At 37.3% G+C, this 6,380-nt stretch overlaps 1 long non-coding RNA gene across 1 annotated transcript in view; it reads left to right on the top strand.

The window, feature by feature from the left end:
* Nucleotides 1-452: 452 nt before the first annotated feature.
* Nucleotides 453-6,380, top strand: part of LOC138153175 (uncharacterized) — a 9,833-nt gene continuing 3,905 nt past the window's right edge. The window contains exons 1-2 of the long non-coding RNA XR_011166308.1: nucleotides 453-592; nucleotides 5,048-5,162. This is a non-coding gene — a long non-coding RNA (uncharacterized lncRNA). The remainder of the gene's footprint in view (nucleotides 593-5,047; nucleotides 5,163-6,380) is intronic.

Raw genomic sequence — 6,380 nt, 5'->3', positions numbered from 1 at the left:
ACATTGACTGTTGTGATGTTGGACAAATCACATAACTTTCCTGTTCCTCAGCTTCTGAATTTGCAAATGTGGTTACCCAATTTCTTTTTGAAGACCTCCATCCATTGGGAAATTACCCCCTCTCTAGGCAAGGGGCATTCATTTTCTGATATCTTTCTTGTTAAGAAGTTTTATGTTCTTGTTTTGTTTTCCTGTAGAGCCTTCCTAGATTTGTCTCTTTACATTTTTCACCCATTGCTTCCTACCAATAATCATAGCCATAAATTATACAATGCTTTAAAGATCGCAAAGTGAAAGCTTTTCCTGAACTGTCTTAGGGGTTCCCCTTAATGGTAAATCCTCTCTTTCCCTCTGGTATTACCCCTAAAATTTATCCAATTCAGGTTTGAGTAAAATGATGTCTCTCTTTTCTGGCAGGGGAGACCAGGCTCCATTGAGCAAAATCTGCTGTGAGGGACCCTTCAGGCCTATATTCTTCCACTGAGACTTCTGAAGTGGCTTCTGTTCAAGTGGGATTTGTACTAGTAATAGAAGCTAAGGGAATGTAACTTGAACATGAGTCAGGCTTCAGAGTTCTGCTCAGCTGGCATATGTGAGTATTTACATAGAGGGTTTTGCTGGGGAATTGAATTGCTTTGTGATGTCTTTCCTCATTAGTCACATACCCAGTCCTAGCTGTTGTGGAACCTCAGGAAAGACAAAATGTCTATTCTTCAGTTTTATTCTCCTCTCCTACAGCAAAATCTTACTCCCTTTTCTTATTTCCAGAGATAATGTATAGATAAAAGTAGGAATGTTCAGCAATTCATAGATACTCTTGTCTTTTCTGAATCATCCAGCATTCATGTTCTATCACCAATGCATGGTACTCAATCCTGGGTCTTTCCATTTCTCTTCCCACTAGTTCTTGGTGACCTCATAATTCCCTTGATTTCAACTATTGTCTTTCAGTAGACAATTCTAAAATCTCTCTGTCTATCCATAATGTCTTTTGTGAGCTCCAGTCACACATTTCCAACTGCACAATGAACATTTCCAACTAGAGGTAGCTAGATAATGCAATGGATAGAACACTGGACCAGGAATCAGGAAGACATATTTTTGAGAAAAAAGAATTGAAATGTGGAATAGATTCATCGTTCCTTAGAAAACACTTTAAGTTTAGATTAAAAAGTGTTCTCAGTTCCTGAAGTCACTGGAATTGAGAACAAAGAGCTTGATCTTGCTCATACATGGTGTTGTGGGTTATTCCTATAAAACCTTGTATCTTTTATAAGGATACTTCTATTGTGATAGGAACTAATTACTACACTTTGACTAAAGACTTTAATGCCTTCAGTGTATTGTGATTGAGAAAAGTTGTGATTTTTTTCCCCAAAAGACCTCTTCCTGACTTCTGATGGCAGCTAAAGGCTGTGGTTGAGAGCTCACCACCTAGAATGTGGGGACTCAGCACCCTTGGTTTCCATTCCGAGCAACACTATTGACTCACCACATGATTTTGGCCAAGTCTCTTGTGACTCAGTTTCTTCATGTAAACCAGAGATAATATTACATGCCCAGCAAAAGAATAAAAAAATGTATTTTGAGCCTTGTTAATATGGAATTTCAAGATACCTAGAAATTATCCCAAGCTGCAATGATCTTATTTTTAACTTGAATTTATTTACTTTTTTAAATGACCAAAAGTCATTATCTGAAGATAATACCCTCTTCTCTCCTCATCACAACTTATATGTTATCTTTACTCATCTTCATTTCAGTTTTCTTACTTCAATAATCTGTTTCTCTAAGAAAAAATGTTGGTTTATATGTTTCTCCATGGGAAAAAGGGGGATATCTAAAGTCTAGATGGTGATTTTCATTGTGGTACACAGAAGAAAGTGTTATCCAAATACTTTGAAATGACAGATTTGTGTGTGTGTGTGTGTGTGTCCCCACTCTTGTGTGTGCTACTGATGAATGCAGCATATTAACTGCTATAAATGTTTACTTTATGAAATATGAGGCTTTAAGCTTTTCTTTGGTAAGACATTGGGATGATTTTGAAACTGCTTTTCTGTGACCCATTCTGCCTTTTACTCATGTATTTATTTTTTTCCTAAACTCTTCTTTTTGCCAGGAAAAAAAAATTACCTAAGCCAATTTTCCAGACAACTTCCCAGTGTTCCAAAAAATGATCCATGGTAATAGACACTGGACATTTCAGTATCTTGAAACTTTTCTCTTGAATGACAGTAGTATATGGCTCAAATGAAATCCAGGAAAAGTGTGATGAAAAGAGAAAGGAAATAAAAGATATAAACATGTTTTGTAAGAATAAGGAATTACAAAAATGTAAGCTATTATTCTTTTTTGGGAGGCAAGGTTCTACAGTCAAAAGAGCAAGTGGATTTGGTATTTAAAGGCCTTAGTATGAGACCCCCCTGCAGGAATTTAATAGCTCTCATATTTTGGACCAGTTACTTCATCTTTCTGACTTTCAATTTCCTCATTTCTAAAATAATGATAATAATACTTGCATTACCTTCCCAGAATCAAAAGTTGAAAGGGACCTTAACAACCATCTAATGCAAATGATATCCAATAGAAATCCTCACCATACCATTCCTGACATGTGGTTACCCAATTTTTTTTTAATGCCTCCAATCATGGGGAAATTACCACCTCTCTAGGCAAGGGGCATTCACTTTCTCATACCTTTCTTGTTGGAAGTTTTATGTTTTGTTTTCCTGTAGAGTCTCCCTAGATTTGTCTCTTTGCATTTTCTGCCCATTGCTTTTTATCAATAATCGTTGCTATCGATCATAAAATGTTTTAAAGATTGTAAAGTGCTTTCTTTACATATATTATTTGATTTTATTTTCACAAAAACCTTGTGAGGTGTAATTATTATTCCCATTTTACATAAAAGAAGACTGAGGCTGATAAAAGTTAAGAGATTTTCCCAAGATCACATAGCTAGTAAAAGTCTGAGGCAAGATTTGAACTCAGTACTTTCTGACTCCAAATCTACCTCTCTCTTCTCTATGCCACCTAGTGGCAATACAGTTCTGCTCTCTAGGGCCAAACACAAGTCTTCTACTTTTTTCATTTCCCTCCAAATACTTGAAGACAGCTATTATGGCCTGTTCTTCAAACCTTCAGCTAAATATTCCCAGTTCTTTCAACCTATTTTCATATTATATATATTCAAGAATCTTCACTATCCTGATTGAACTTCAGTGAAAACTCTCTAGTTGATCAATGCCCTCCTTAAATTGTGTCTCCCAGAACTTAGCACAATATTCCTGATATGGTCTCAACAGGATAGAGCTCAGAGAGATTATTGCCCAAGCAGTTGGTGGTGCAGTGAACAGAGCACTGGGTATGAAGTCAGGAAGTTGTTATTGTGGTTGAGTAGATTAGTCATGTCCAACTCTTTGTGACCTCATTTGGGGTTTTTCTTGGCAAAGATATTGGAGTGGTTTGCCATTTCTTTGTCCAGCTCATTTTACAGATGAGTAACTGAGGCAAACAGGGTTAAGTGACTTGCCCAGGGTCACACATCTAAGTGCCTGAGGCCAGATTTGAATTTAGGTCCTCCTGACTCTACAACCAGCATTCTGTCCACTGCCCCTCCTAGGAAGATTTGAGTTCAAATTTGTCCTCAGACACTTTCTAGCTGTGTGACCCCGGAAAAGTCATTTGATCTCCATCATCTTCCTTAGGGACAAATCATCTTGTCCCCAAACAACTTCTATTGGCAGCTAGGTGGCATAGAGAAGAGAGAGATGGATTTGGAGTCAGAAAGTACCGAATTCAAATGTTGCCTCAGACTTTTACTAGCTATGTAACCCTGGGAAAATCTCTTAACTTTTATCAGCCTCAGTCTCCTTTTATGTAAAATGGGAATAATAACACAAAGTTTGAAAATAAAATCAAATAATGTATGTAAAGAAAGCACTTTGCAATTTTTAAAGCATTTTATGATTGATTTGTCCTGAGGGACAAAATGTGAATGATAGTAGCAGCTACCTTAGAAGGTTGTTGTGAGGAACAAATGAAATAATGTTCATAATGAAACACTTAGCACAATTCCTGTCTCATAGTAGTTGCTGTATAAATGCTTATTCAATTCCACTACTTTATTCCTCAATGTTACCTCCCTTTTATTGTAGCCCCAAATGGCATTAACTCTGTGGACAGCTGTATCTCACTGCTGACTCATATTGGGCTTACATTTCCCCCAAGCTCCCTATTTTTAAGGCAAATTCTATGTAGCCATGTCTCCCCCATCCTGTACTTGTGAAGTTTTATGAGTGTGTGTTTTTAACTCAAGTATAAAACCTCACAATTATTCCTACTGAGTTTCATCTTGTTAAATCAAGCCCAATTCTTCAGTCTAACAAGATCTTTTTGGATCTCGATTCTACCTATTAGCTATTATGTAGACTACCCCTCTGGGGTTTGTAGCAACTATAAATTTGATGACAGAATCATCTGTCCTTTTATCCAAGTCATTGATCTTAAAACAACACAGGTAAATGGCATAGGACCAGCCACAGAACTCTGGAGCACTACGTCAGAGACCTCTTGTTACAATGAGCATTCCCAATAATTGAATGCTCAGTGGCATATCTCTCCTGTTTTTTTTCCCTAAAAATCAAGAAATTTGCTCTTCTTACACCTTGTATGTAGCACTATTCCCATTTTTCACCCTCTGACTTCATGTTCAGCACTCCAACCACCACGTCACCTAGCTGCCTACATAGAATTCCATACTATCAATGAACTTTTATGATTCAACCAAAGCTGGTACACAAATGTGGAGAACTTCTACACAAAAGATTGTACACGAAATTTTCTACACAGATACGTTAATTTGTTGGCATGATGGCAAGATGCTAGGAGGTAGTATTATCTATATCAATGGGTATCCTTTCAACAAACCTATTTTGGTATTCTCAGTCATTTCCTTCCATTCATGTCTCAATTACGATTGCATTTTAATTGACATACTTATCGTTTTAGGAATATAAAATTAACAAAATTTCACTCTGAGCAGATTTGAAACACTACAAGACACCCACAAGATCTATCATGTTCCTGCCTCCCCTCCAATGTTGGCTGCACTTGGCGACTAAATGAGTCAGCTGTGACTTGGCTTGTGAAACTATTTGGTTAGTAATTGACCCATTCTAAATGCAAGTGTGTGGTTAGTTCGTTGCTTCCACTCTTTTTTTTAAAGATTCAAATATTACTAATGATGCAGCTTCTTATGGAGAAATATCTTCCAAACATTTTATATGGGCTTGAATTCTTTCAATATTAAGTCTTATTACAGGAACATGAGTATAAGCTTTTTCCAGTGTCAGACTGAAGCCTGGTTCAAAGAACATCCTCATTGAATCTTCAGGTCTGGGGGAAGGGGGAGGATTGTGTTGGGGGATAGAATATTCATTGTACAAAAGAAAGACACAAGTAGTAATACCTGTGATCTTTGTGTTTTTAATGATGATTTTCTCTAATTTGGAGCTGTCTTCCTTTCCTTAGGATTTTACATATAAATGAAGTTATCTTAAGATCTATCCTGGGATAGGTCCTGGGGAAAACTGAAGTGCAAAAGTTTATCTTAGTTCTCACCTCCCCTCATGCTGCAGTTTCCCCTATCATCTTTAGATGCTTTCCTTAAGTGCCCAGCACCCTCATTATGCTCCTTAATTATTCAAGGCCCCCTTTCCTTCTTCCTGAACATCTAAAATAATATCTGGCAGATGGTAGTTGCTTAATAAACTTTTGCTTGTTTTTAAACCTTTTATTAGTATATTTTTAATATTACCTTTATCTCCCAAGTTGTCTCTTCTACCCACAAGGGTTCATTCCTTTTTATTAAATGAAAAAAGTGAGATAAAACAATTCAGCTGAACTAATCAACACATCAACTAAATTCAACAGTATATGCCATCTTTCACATCCCTATTTCCCCTCTCCTCTTTGACTCTGTAAAGAAAGGCTATATGTCCTCTGATCAGCAACCAAAACAGTTCACCTAATTATTTCAGCCTCATTGATCTCAATAGCCCATATATGTACTAACCTTCCTTTGCTTTCAAATTACATCTACTCAGTCCTTTTTGTGTGTGTCAATTCTCATCGGTTGTTTTTTCTCCTCCATAGCATTTGACTTTACTAACTACTTTCTCCTCGATATTCTGTCCCCTCTGAGTTTCCAGGTCACTGCTCTCTCCTGGTTCTTCTCATACCTGCCTGGCTGCTCCTGCACCATGTCCTCATCAATGTCTCAGCCTCTAACTGTGGGGACACCTCAAGGCTCAATACTGGGCCCTTTTCACTTCTTCCTCTCTCTTCTCTCTCTCTCTCTCTCTCTCTCTCTCTCT

This window comes from Petaurus breviceps, unplaced genomic scaffold, assembly GCF_028583685.1.
Source record: "Petaurus breviceps papuanus isolate PSGF00001 unplaced genomic scaffold, PetGlider_PUasm1.0 90977, whole genome shotgun sequence".
Classification (NCBI taxonomy): domain Eukaryota; kingdom Metazoa; phylum Chordata; class Mammalia; order Diprotodontia; family Petauridae; genus Petaurus; species Petaurus breviceps.
This window is presented reverse-complemented; position numbering and strand designations above follow the sequence as displayed.